The sequence below is a fragment of the Sciurus vulgaris genome (assembly GCF_902686455.1).
Source record: "Sciurus vulgaris genome assembly, chromosome: 15".
Taxonomy (NCBI): Eukaryota; Metazoa; Chordata; class Mammalia; order Rodentia; family Sciuridae; genus Sciurus; species Sciurus vulgaris.
Window position 1 is genome coordinate 24,724,453 of NC_136476.1, and position 13,296 is coordinate 24,737,748.

The 13,296-nt window shown below is 39.3% G+C and overlaps 1 protein-coding gene across 2 annotated transcripts in view; it reads left to right on the forward strand.

The window, feature by feature from the left end:
- Window positions 1-2,278: 2,278 nt before the first annotated feature.
- Window positions 2,279-13,296, forward strand: part of PDCD1LG2 (programmed cell death 1 ligand 2) — a 79,002-nt gene continuing 67,984 nt past the window's right edge. The window contains exon 1 of one of the 2 annotated variants that reach the window (XM_079113093.1): window positions 2,279-2,560. The gene's annotated coding sequence lies outside the window, so the exon portion shown is untranslated. The remainder of the gene's footprint in view (window positions 2,561-13,296) is intronic. The other variant, XM_079113096.1, reaches the window with a different exon arrangement.

The window sequence follows — 13,296 nt, forward strand, 5'->3', positions numbered from 1 at the left end:
AGTTACCCTGAAGGGAGCACTTTTGTGATTACACAGACCAGATTGCAGGATTTATGAAGATAGGATAAGTAGAGCAAAGCCCTTCAACCATACAACCTGTAAGAGCAAGTTCCAGTTAGAACTGGTCAGCACTGACCAAAGTAACCCAGAGTTGCCTGGATCTTGAGCATGTCATTATCATAGTAAAACCTCCTCTCCAGGTGGTAAGACCATGCACAGTGGGGACTTGAAAGTCTGATGCAATCCTGCTGTTAGTCAAAAGTCAAGAGACCTGAGGGTGTCTCTTGGGAAACTTCCCTGGGACCCCCTCAATATAACTGGAGAGCAGGAGGCGGCTGCCCCTCACCTCTCTGAGAGGACCCACTTTCTCCTTTCTTCCTTGAGAGTGCCCCTCTTTTCCCTTCCCTTTACCCTAATAACCTCTTGTCTACAATTAAGTGTGACACCTTGAAATTCTTCAGGCAAGGTTGCAAGAAGATGGTGGCAGACCCTCCACTGCCATTTAGACTCCAGGGCATATCTTGCTCTCCAACACATTCACAAGGTGATCTTGATTAAGTTCTGTAATTTCTCCATGCCTCAAATTTCCTTTCTATAAATGGAAGGAGCCTAGTAGTCTGGTGATGTATACCAATGAGATCATTATTATGCATATTATAATACAATATTTTTATGACCTAATTTCTAATATTTCTATTACCAAGTATCAGTGAAATTCAAGGGATCTGAATCTACACACAACACACAAACACACAGACACACACGCATACACACACAATAGCTACGCCTCTCAGTGACCTTCATTTATAAAGCGAACAAAGCAAAGAGCAGTTGTGTGTTTCTAATTTAAGATCAAAGGGCTTATGGATGGTTTATTAAATAATTAAAATTAATTAGAAACACATAAACCCTTTGTGAGTTTGTAAAATGTTTTCTTAGCTAGTATTATTCAGTAATCTAACTATACTCTCCATGGCTGCTTTTAAACATTATTTCTATGTATTTTTAAAAGTAATTTGTGTTCATGGTGGACAGAAAATGTAAGACAATTTTAAAAAGCAACTGCAAAATCACATACAAGTCCTCTACTCATAAATGCCCCCATTAACACTTAGTATCTACCCCTCTGGTAGTTTTTCTAGGCATATAGATTTTTCTGAGGCAGGCCAGTGTGCTGAGATATTAGTTTGAGTTTTGTTTGGCCCTGATATGAAAATACTTGGGTTTTCTCTTGTGCCTAGATGAATCTGTTTCCTCAAATATAAGCTTTTATAAAAAATGCTGAGTTGCCCTGAGGAACGTCAGTAGGTAAGGTGGGCCTGTGGGAGAAGGTTTTCAGAGATAGAGGAAGAGGAGCAGAGGGGTGTGTACTTCACTCCTAGAGGGACAGGCACTCTGGTGGGGTGGGGTATGGATGCCACAGACACTAAACTCTCAGAATCAGGGACTGGGTGTCTATTCTTCAGCCAGTCCCTACTGCTGGAGAAAGAGAATGGAGTAAAAGCACAGCAGGTCCACCACAAGCCTGGAGACCTGGTTGGAGTCTCCAGAGGAAGGACAGCTTCCAGGAACAGGGACCTTTCTTGTGGTTGAGGCAGCCATTCCCTTTTGCAGTCATTTCTTCTTATTCAAGGGATGGAGTAAAAAGAAAATAAGAAACCAAGAGAAAAAAATAAAGCCCTACTTTTTCAGAAGGAAAATAGGGGGTTTCTAGCTATAATTAGTTTAGGTAAACTCATACTGGATTAGGTGGGCACTGATCCAATGACTGGTGTCCTTATAAGAAGAGGAGAGGACATAGAGAGACACCCAAGGGAAGAGGTTGTGTGAAGATGCAGGCAGAGATTGGAGTGTTGCCCCTATGAGGCAAGGCATGCCACCGACTGCCAGGTGAGGACTGCCAAGCAGCACCTGGGGAGGAAGCCAGGAAGAGACAGGGAAGCCTTCTTGCCTAGATCCTTCAGAGGGAGCATGTGACACCTGGACCTCAGATCCCAGCTTCTAGAACTATGAGAAAATAAGCATCTGATGTTACAAGCCACCCAGTTTGTGATAATTTATTATAGCAGCCCTAGGAAATAGATAAAAATGACAATATAAAATTCCTGGCACATGTCTAGGACCAGCTGGTGTTCGTTTTTTCCCTCCCTTTCCCCTACTCTGCGATGTGCACCAGTTTCACAGGGGACACAACTCAAGGCCATCTGCACACAGAGAAACGATACTGAAAGCAAAACTAAACTTGCCCCTATGCAGGCTTCTATCAGTTCCCCAGATACTGTTCTGGTTTGAATTACCCTCATGTTACAGGAAAACTGAGCTCAGTTACATGATTACATCTTTTCTTATTTAATATGTTAACCCCAAATTCTGACAGATCTTTATTACACCTCCTATTTCCCAGCTAAAGAGGATCCAGGGCTGGTGCTACTTCTCGCTGATTGCTTTAGTTTTGATTTTGGCTATTCTTGTTGGTTTCTTTAATAGAATCTGATGCCAATAGCAACAGTTATGTTGATTTTCTTTGGTCTTTTCCTGAGGAACCGTGCAAAGTCCCAATGTGAGTACTGAGTGGGTTGAGGTTTTCTCATACTTCTGAGTTTGTGCTGTAGACTATGGTGAGGCTGCTGGGGTGGGGGAGGTGTGGGTGTATCTTTGCTCTCCATTGTTTGAGGCAGGCAAAATTCTGCCTCAGAAATTGTGCTCAGGGGTACAAACAAGTGAATTTTCTTCCGTTCCCAAAATAGTAGGATTTCTCTTACTTGTCCCAATGCTTATTATTCTTGTTGGACAGTTTTATGAGGTGCAATATTTTCTATACCAAAAATATGCACTCTAGAAAAGTTTATTCCTGATGTATTTGTCATCTTACAGACTTTGAAGAGGTTAAGAACTTAAAAATGTTTTTATACAACTGACATCTGTTTGTGATTATCCTTTTGGCAGGCAGTCCATAACTCCAGCTTGTGTTTACAAGCGATGCTCTAAGAGTAAGCTGGGAGGAAAACAAAATAAAATAAAAAACTATTATTTCACTAACTTATACAGGTAACTACTATATAATAAAAGCATGATTTGGGGCCAACTAAAAGACATTTTTTTATATAAAATAATCAGAGGAGAGAGAAAAAAATTAAAGAAATTTTAACTCTTACTATTCACTTTTTACCACCCGGACTTACATCGAAGAGTGGAATAATGAGGGGGTGGCGGTGGAGAGGTGAAACTTGAAGTCTACTAATCAGGACTTTTAGCCCTGAAATTCTATGGCTCTGTGGAAGGAAATCACAGGCAAAAATTGCCAAAATGCAGAATAAAAACATTCAGTATGAGCCATATCAGATAATTTTATCAGTGTTACTGGCATCTAAGCCAAGGGAACCTACCAGGATGTTGGCTGGCTGGATTCAGCCATCCTCATAAGAAATAAGCAAACAACATAAAAAGAAAAAGTGTATTTTATGCAGTTTATTTAAACTAGAGAGAAATAGCTAAATTCTTTCTTTGCTGATCCTACAGAAGCAGTTACAATTTATAGAAACAAAAGCTGGGTGAAGTACATGTGTAGATTTGCTGGGCTGTGTCAGCCAGAGAACATGTCAGTGGTGCCTGGGTGGGCCAGTAGGTAGTTCTTATTCTCAGCATGAAGACGTTTAGAAGCTCTCTGTTTCATCAAAGTCAAATACTGATGGACCTGTACATCCTCCAAGTTCTCTTACAACCTGAGGTTCCGTGAGTGGATAAGCATTACTCTGACGGCTCTGGCCACAGGAACCTGGCCTGTATGCCTTCCTTACCTGGCTTCTCATACATCAGCAGGTTCTTTCTGGCCTGCTGCTTCCAGGTGTCTTCTCCCCAGGTTTCTCCTGTGATCCTTTCCAACGAACTGGAGCTCCTCATACACAAGGACTACACTTAAGACTTTCTGAGTCCCAACTACCTGGCCCAGTGTCTAGCAATACATAGTCACTGGGCACTTGTTGAACTGCTGAAATAATTTATTTGGTAAAAATAGCAGATGAATTACCAAGATAAAATGTTTGTTTAATATACAGGGGACAGTCTGATGTTGACATGAAAAGGAGCTGGTGGAAATGTCCTCAGAGATAGTTTTATGGGTCATGCTTTATAATACGTTAGACAGATTATATGTCCTTTTTATTCTACATGCCAATGTCAAAATATACTATGCACCTTAATTGTCCCATGCTAGGGTTACTCTGTAATGAATGAGGCAATTGCAATCTCATCTCCTAAATTGTCTTCCAGGATATAGATCTACATTTTACTTGAATGCTTTGAGTGTTTATACCTTGGTTGTGCTATGGAACAGAGAATTTCTTCAAAGCATTGACTATGTCTTATTTTCTTATGTATAATAGAGCTTAGCACATAGTAAATACCAAGTAAATGATTTGAATTTTTTAAAAAAGGAGAAGAAACAAAGAAGAAGAAAATAAAGATTTCAAGCTTTCTACTGCAGCATGACAAATTTCATTGGAAATAGATTTCAGCAGGTAGCAGAGAGAACACAAAGCTAGGCCTACAGTAAGCAAGAAGCGAAACTGCCCACACCTCCTATGATTTTGAAACTTTGCAAATTGGGCTTGAAAAAGTTTTTCTCATGTTCTGTTTACAAGCCTCTTCTCAGAATTTACTGAAGTTTTCTTTACTTCTCTGGAAAGCTATAAATTCTGAATGCAATTGAATAAACTTACATTAGTACTTCTTGGATAGAAATATGCAAAATAACAGCTAAAATTCTACTAGGGAGAAAGTTAAATATAAACCAATAAATATAAAGTAGATAAAAAGAAATGCCCTGAAAGTATAATGATTCAGTAAATGTTTGGAGAATCAGAGTAGGTTTTATGAAGGAGGTGACCTTGTGAGTCTTAAAACTGAGTGTTCTTTTCCTTAAGTAAGATTTTAATGTGGTTGGTGAAAGAAGAGGTCATATAAGAATTTGTGCAATTTTTAGACCAAAGATCACTAGTCACCCTTCCTCATAAGTTATAATGACAATGAATGTGAAGAATGATTTGCTGTTTACCAAATACTGTCCAAGGATGAACAAGCATTTCTGTTCAGTATCTGTGGCTTAGCTGAGGGACAGAGATGTTGGAGAACTTTGCTGTTTACAATCTCTACCCCCTCAATACAGTAAAGATGAAAATGGACAGCCAAACAGGAAGGCACAGTAAGAGATTTATTTATAAAACACAAGGGAATTTTAGATTGGAAACTAAGGAGGTGGTGTGGTTGTTTAAACATGTTTGTTTTCGCTCCTGGAGAAGTACCATCACAATGCTCATGCTGCTTAAGAAGTGCATGCTCTGCAAATTATGTGATGAAGTCATTAATTTTGACTATGAATCCAGTAAGTTCTCTAAAGAAATTCTTTCAGGACTTGTCTGCCTACATATTAAAAAGTTCAGGCCTCCATAACTTTTTAATTTTATTTTTGCTTCCTTAACTTTAAAGGCTCTAAAAACCTACTCTTTCAGAAAACATGGCTCCCATAAGGAATCTGGAAAGCAAAGTTCTTATCCAGATTGGCTAGGGTTTCAAGAGAGTTTGGTGAGGGGCTCAAGATACCTGTGGAGGAACTCTAATCCCTGTAATAGGGATTAGAGAGGCTGCCTTTGCAAAAGCAGTGACTCTTTATTTAGACCTGCAGCTGCCTGGTGAGTAACTGAAAGCAAGATAAAGCTTGGACTCTCTGCCTTCATTTTGTTTTTCTCCTGTATTACCTTAAATTTTGTGACCTGCTTAGCTCTACATGTAGGCATGTTGACAATTTAAGGAGCATTCGTCTAAAATTGTTAATACAAGGTTTATTAGTCCTACATTTACCTCACCTATCTTCCTTCAAGACTGAGACAAGATTTTTAGGAACATTCTACTGTCAGTTTTTACATCAGACTTCTGGAGTGGTACTTTGAGTCTTCAGTGGTTGTTTGACATCTGCTAGAAAATCCTCATGATGAACTGCCCCCTTAAGTAGGAGCAGTCATTTCACAGGAATTGAATTGCCCCTTCCAGGATCACAGGTCTAATAGATTACCCTGAGTAGCAAGTGGAAATTGTCTCCTTATAAGAACTTTTCCAAAGCCACCTCACAGAACCAAAACTGAAATAATTATCAGACCATAGTTTGACCAAGAGAACTTAATTATGCATATCTTTTGTTCCCTGCCCCAATTCTTCCTCTGCTTATACCTAAAGCTCCTCTCACCACCCTGAAAATAGGGCTAAGGTGCCAAGCCTTGCTTTGCCTTCTTCATATGATCATATTGATCAAAGTTTATTTCCTGCTTTTCACCATTACTTTTTCTGTTCAGTTTTTGGAGTAAGTGGCCAGACCTGATTTGTAATTCCCAGAGTCAGACCTCTGGCCTAGGACTCTGATGACAGTTGTGGAAAGCCTTGTTTCAACATGGACCCTTTCCTTAAGAAGTCCAAGGATGATGACCACCCATACTATTAGCAGCCCCCTCCATTGCAAGTGGTACTAGATTATGGAAAATCCTTTCTTAGGTTTTGCCAAATTAAGGTTTCTGTTTCTCTGAAAGAGGAAGGATCCAGTCTCATTCCTGAGTATGATGCTAAATTGTTGCGCATGCTGAAAGCAAAAATAACGGAAACAGGCCCAGACCTCAAGGGATCAGTGATGCCTTTGATTAAGTGACAGAGTTAAGCATCAGAGAGGCACATTTTCAGGAGAGAAAATGGCAACTGGTTACAAGAGGGGTCTGATTTTTATAGGGTTTAAGTGAGACTTGAATCAGAACAAAATGCCTCCTTGGGCCATCGGGGGAACAGTTGTACAAGTTCGAAGCCCAAGTCATGGGGAGCTGTTGTGCAAGTTCAAAGTCCATTGTTGCTGGGAAATGGTGAAAGTCCAAAGCCCATTGTCTTCTTTTCTCCCTGGGAGCTGTTGTTGCCAGTTTTCCATATCCTTCGTTCCAGACTCTGAAAGGGGATAATGAATAGGGGCATTGATATCATGTCTGGCTGCTTCCTGCTGAGGAGGAGCAAAGTAGGGAAGCCGCCACCCCCCACCACCATCACCTTTTAGAGTTCTGGCAGAGAATATGGAGACCCTGGAGTTGAGGTTGAAAAGGAGTATATATGGAAGGAGCCTAAAGGTCATTGTAGGCAAAATCCCCTTCCTGTGGTTTCAGAAAGTCAGATGTGAGTGCAGGAGGAGAATGGCTTTGATATGTTCCTGGGAGGTTGTTTGAGCTAAACATGTCACCTTCATAAGAAGCTGTTTCTGTATAAAATTAAGAATATAGAGAAGGAAGTTTATTTTGAGAAAGACGAAGATTAACTGGTTTGCTAGTGCTAGGAAAACATTTTTTTCCAGTGACAAAACAGGATATGTTCTTCTAAAATGCCAGGAAACATACACCTAAAGTATATAGCAGGTCATAATTAATTTCAGAACCATTTCTCCCTGATGATTTCATCATCTCCATCTTGCCTGACAGACTAGGCAAAACAAGAAAAGAAATAAAATTAATAGTACAAGTAAAATTAGCTAGTAACCCAGCTACATGTATAGAAAAGTATTTAAAAGGGTTAAGGGAAAAAATTCCTCAGCCAAACTTCCCCAAACCTCTTCATTATCAAAAGTAGGTATTTTTGCATTAGCCATGGCCAGGACCTGAGATTGTAATTTTAGCACATCCTTAACAGCCCCTTAGACATCTCTGTTATTTTCTTGACCTGCTCTCATGGCATGGGTTGTGCCTTTCAGGTTTGAGGCTTTGATATTTTCGTTTGTGGAGATGGGATTCCCGTTGAATCTAGTAGCAGCCATATCAGTTTTCCCATCATCCCCTCTTCCATGATAAGGTTTTATATTATAATCTAGAATCCAAACAAAAGTATTTTCATGGTCAACACATGCATATCTTGACACATAGTTACAGGAGCCAGGATGCCCATTACTGCTTAGGACTACCAGGAATCAGTTAGTTCTCATCTTCACTGTTCTGGGCAGTATTGGAGCTATTTAACCTTGTCTCTTATCACTCCCAATTGGTTTACATAAAAAAATAATTCTTCCCTCACCATTTTTGCAGGACTACAGATGCCAGGGAGTTCAATTTTGTAAGGTCAATACTGAGCTGGCAACCTGTTAGATGTTTTCAGTAACCTGTTCTGATAACTTTTTATAGTGATGAATTGAGTAACGAATTGCTGCTCCTGTGCCAATCCCAGTGACTGTCTCTGGTCCTATGAATAAGGGAATAATTAGGAGGGCTCTCCCACATCTGGTGTGTGCTGTTATTGAAATGGGTAGACTTTGCTTGTTAGTAAGACATCAAATTGAGGAGTAAGGAAGACCAGTGTACAGAGGCCCATCCAATTTTTGGTAGGCAGGGGTAACTATGAGCCTCACAAAGGAAAAATGCATCAGAATTTGGAGGGCACCAGGGCTGTGGGGCAGACACAAGTGTACATCTTAAGTTCCACTAAAAGAACTGTTGTCTTTTTTTTAATTCCAAGGTATGGCTGTACTTTTGTTAGAAGTGTTTTTGCTAGGTGTTTAAGACCAAGCTGGTCAAATTGACCTTTTTCCTATTTATTGTTAAGAGTCAGCTGAGTTTCCTCAGGGGGTCACTCTTGAGAATGTGTGAGCAGCCTCTTAGCTCCTGTAGTGCCATCTCCAGAATGGGTCGGGGTCTCCTTGACCATGTGGCTTCCCTTGGAAGCATCTGGGATGTCTCCTTCTCCAATGACCCCACTCTTTGCAGCATGTGCACTGGTTGTTTTTTTCATTCTCCAGGGTCTCATTAACTTCTCTGATCGGGAGGTCATGTGTCCCAGAGTCACAAAGCCCTTAGAGAAGTTCCTCGTTCCCTGGTTTCAAGCCAATCTCAGAGGGCAAGAGCCAAATATTGGCTATTTTCTTTTCTTGATCCTTTTATGCCTTAACATTTTCATCTCCAAGTTTTGGTCTTAAACATCAGCAAGTCAGTTTCATCAGTCTTAAAGTAAGAGTACTGGGTTTTACCTTTAATGTGTATAATTTTATCCTTTCTATTGGTGTCAGTGTTAGTGTTGGATGTTAGACTTACATCCTGCCTGTCCTATACGTGATGGCCTATTATCTCAAATTAACTCAAGTTGTTATATTAATATTTGTAAGGCACTAACACATAATAAACTTTACAAGGAAAATACAAAATGACATTAACAAGAGTAAAAACATTTAGTTTTTATAATAGCTATGAACTAAGAAACATAATTTTTATAATCCCAAACCTTTACATTAAACCATAGTTTGAAGAGCACCAGCTTGGTAAAACATTCTTTTAAACCTTATACTTAAAGACTTGTGTGCTTGGAAGATATGAATACATTTAGGAAAATTCAGAATCTGTAGTGTAGTGTACTTTAAAATAACAGTTTTTGTTTAACCAGTGTTATACAAACCCTAATTTCTTTAAGACTATTTTCTTTACATAATGAAACTTAACAGACATAAGAAATTATCTTGATACAGCAGATTAATGTTACTTCAACCTATAAAGGATTAAGCTCTGTTTTATATCAGTACATTAATATTTGATCTTAGGAAAAAGCCTTCCTTATGAAATTTCTGAATTTTTCCAATTACTTCTCTTAATAAGATGAAGTATTTTATGCTATTTATACTACTTTAATTAAAAACACACATGAAATTTTTGGACTGTTTTCATGTAGAATTGCATCTGTTAGAACTTTAAGTCTGAGTAATCTTGCTTTAGTGAAGACCCAGAAAGAAAGCAATCTGAAACTCTTTTATCATTTATCAATTTATAATAACATATTTAACATTTAAATATATTACCTTATGGAATTTAAGAAGTCAAGAATACTTGATTTTATATTTAGTAGTTGATGTTTTTAAGCACTTTAACTTTGTAAGCTAATCAAACGTCTCCTTTAACAAATATATTTATGATTAATTCCATTGATGTTGATGTTAAATCTAATTTACTCATTTTTAACTATAAAAACCAAGATATCAACAAGTGTAGTTAATAGTCCTAGAAACAATGGATATTACATTCTAGATATTTTATAGAAACCAATACTATTGTCTGACTTCCTAGAAAAACTTGTAATTTTAAAGACATCTTTACTCTCATCTGTTTACCTAATTTAAATTGAACTTTTAAAGTCACATGAAAAGGGTATTCAGATTCATTTCTCTTTTAAATTTTAATTTATTTTTTTTAAATTTTTATTTGTTCTGATTTGTCATACATGATAATAGAATGCTTTTATACATTTTGATAAGTCATACATAATTAGAGTGTAATTTCTCACTTTTCTGATTATACATATTGTAGGATCACATCAGTCATGCAGTCATATATGCACATGAGGTAATAATTTCTGTTTACTATCCTTCCTTATGAGTGCTCTTCCATCTGTATGCCAATTTTGATTCCATGTACATGATACATGGACACAAGCACCTATGTAGACACATCGACACAATACACAGATATGCACAAATATACAAGACAAACAGGAAACAGAGATCTTGTAGCTGATTGTAGGTAGGCCTCCACAGGTAGGAGACAACAATACAGATGTTTATTAAAGCCTCTAATAAATTTAAACTAGTAGAAATTAAAATAGAGCTCATCAGACTTTCACATTATGCCTTAAACACAGAGGCCTCTATAGTTGGAAATGCTAGGCATAAAGTGAATTGTAATTACTCTAGTAAAGGAGCATGCAGAACATTTTTATCAGATCAGAGTGCACTTTTGTCTCAGATTATAAAGTCAGTTCAGATCTTGAAAGCATGAGAGAGCTCTGAAATTCTTAAGTAAATATTCTCAGGGTAAAGAAGACTTCTATATGTGAGATCATTCCATCTTTTCTCCCTGTGCTGTAGTATTTAGGGAGCAACTTGTTAAGAAAGTAGTGTCTCGTCCAGCGAGTACAATGAAGACTCAGCTCTCAAATGAAGTTTTAAGGTCTTTATTTTTATGGGAGAGCTTCTGAGCCGAGTGTCTGGTTCTTCCTCCTCCTCCACTGCCGCCGTCTTCTTTTTCTTCTCTTGTCGCGCAGCTCTCTCTCCTTCTTTTCTCTCGTGCAGCTGTCACTTCTCTCTTCTTCCTCTCTCGTCGCGCTGCGGCCGCCTCTCCTCTTTTCTCATCCCGCAGCTGCTGCCTGCCCTCCTTGCCTTGCTTGCTCCCGCCGCACGCAAAGTACGCAGCTTTATGGGATATAACAGCCAATCACCTTAATGGGTCAGGCGTTTGGCTCATGGAGACTTAATGGTGGGTAATGAGGACATGTACTGATCACGAGTTAAGCACGGACGTGGAGGAGATCAGTCAGCCAATAGAAAGCACTTGCAGCTGGGCTTCTCGGTGCCATAGGGCGAGGCCAGCCACCATTGCGGGCCCTACAGGGCAGCGGCCTCCAACATCTTCCCCTTTCTGTTTTATTAATGGCTTAGGATCAGGTCATCATGATAGCTCATGTGGCGAGCACCATCCTTACCCGTCATCGGAATTCTGACCTACAGGCGTCAGTACCCTGTCTTAGGTTGGTATGGGCCCCCATGAGCCTATCTGTGACTCTGGATCCCTGGGATTGTGCCTGTCTTAGGTTGCATAACAGCAGAACATCTTCTTACCCGTCGTTGGTATCTCACCCATCTTGGGATGAGGACCTGTCTTAGGTTGATATATGTCTCTGTTTGCTTACCCGTCATTGGCTACCGACCCAGCATATTTAGCCACACCTGGGGAGATGTGCCAGTTTTAAGCGCCATAAGTGCCATTTTGATGGTCTGACGTTCTCCCTGTTGTTGGCATCTTACGTGCATAAGGCATCAGATCATTAGTCCAAACCCAGTACCATAAGTATTCCAAGAGCCATGATGTCTGCCCATGTTTCAGTCTCTAATCATAATTGAGTGGTAAGGTTATCAGGAGTATAAGATCAGTTATGCCAGCTTTTAAGTGGGCATTAATAACCTTTTGTGTTTGTAAAGCTGAGGCGGCTCTTTCAGCTATATTATTGACAGCTTGGGCTATTGGTATTGTAGTAGCTAATGCTGTCGCTGCTACCGCAGCTGCAGCAGCAGACACAGCCACCGCTGTAACCACTGCTGCTGTAATGCCGAAGTCTCTTTTGTTTCTAGACAAAATCATAGGCAGCTCTTCATCAGTTATGGAGACTGGTTACTGCAACGGAAAACTGGGAGGTATTCCAACATTGTGAAAGGAAACAAGTTACGTTAGCATCAGAACAATTTAGGACGGTAGTACTATGGTTAGTTAATAGAAACATGAAAGGGGGTGACACACAAACTGGAATGGGAGGAAAGGTTATGCTTCCATTACAGGTAAAAGACTGAGTAGCAGATAGGAAAGAAGAATTGTCCCAATTAGAGGAGTTCCACTGGCACAATTTATGTTCCACTCCCAGAAGACTGAAAAAAGACTGTATATTAGTATATCCTTTTGTGTTAGGAAGCAGAAGCCAGTTATCATAAAGATTGACACATTTCATTCCTAACTGAACATCATCCTGGTAAAGAAAAAGATGTAGCATTAAAAGAACGGTCTGTGAATCAAAGAGAACTACAGGCAATCCTGTCGAAGCATTGGTACTAAAAATAGGTGGAAGAATAGAAGAGGTATTAGTTAATGGTAAAGGATGATGACGTCTTAGATGCGGGTCTTGTTAATCTCTCTGGGATCCAGACTGGTGTTTTTCACCCTGCGGGAAAACACATATGGAGCCTCGACTCCAGAATAACACTGGATCCGGGCCTCTTCATTGTCCATTGAGTACATCCTTCCATTGTACAAGGACCTTTGGAGCCGCTGTAGGATTTTCGTGTCTATCTGCGGCTGTTTTTCCATCTTTGTCCAAATTTTAAAAATTTAAAGTAAATAATGCTATGTTTAGTTTATCTTTAGGAGACCTGTATGTGTCTCCTATTCCCCCTTTTTGTTTATTTAAAACAGCCTTTACTGTTTGATTGGCTCTTTCAATGATTCCTTGTCCCATAGGATTGTATGGAATTCCAGTGGAATGGGAAATATCAAAGGTACTTAAGAAATTTTTAAATGATGCAGAAATATATGCAGGCCCATTGTCTGTCTTATATTGTTTAGGCTTTCCCCAAGTCGCAAAGGCCTGTAAGCAATGTGATATTACGTCTTTTATTTTTTTCTCCACTATGTAATGAAGCAAATATAACCCCTGAGTAGGTATCAATAGTTACATGAACAAATTTGAGATTTCCAAACTCTGGAATAT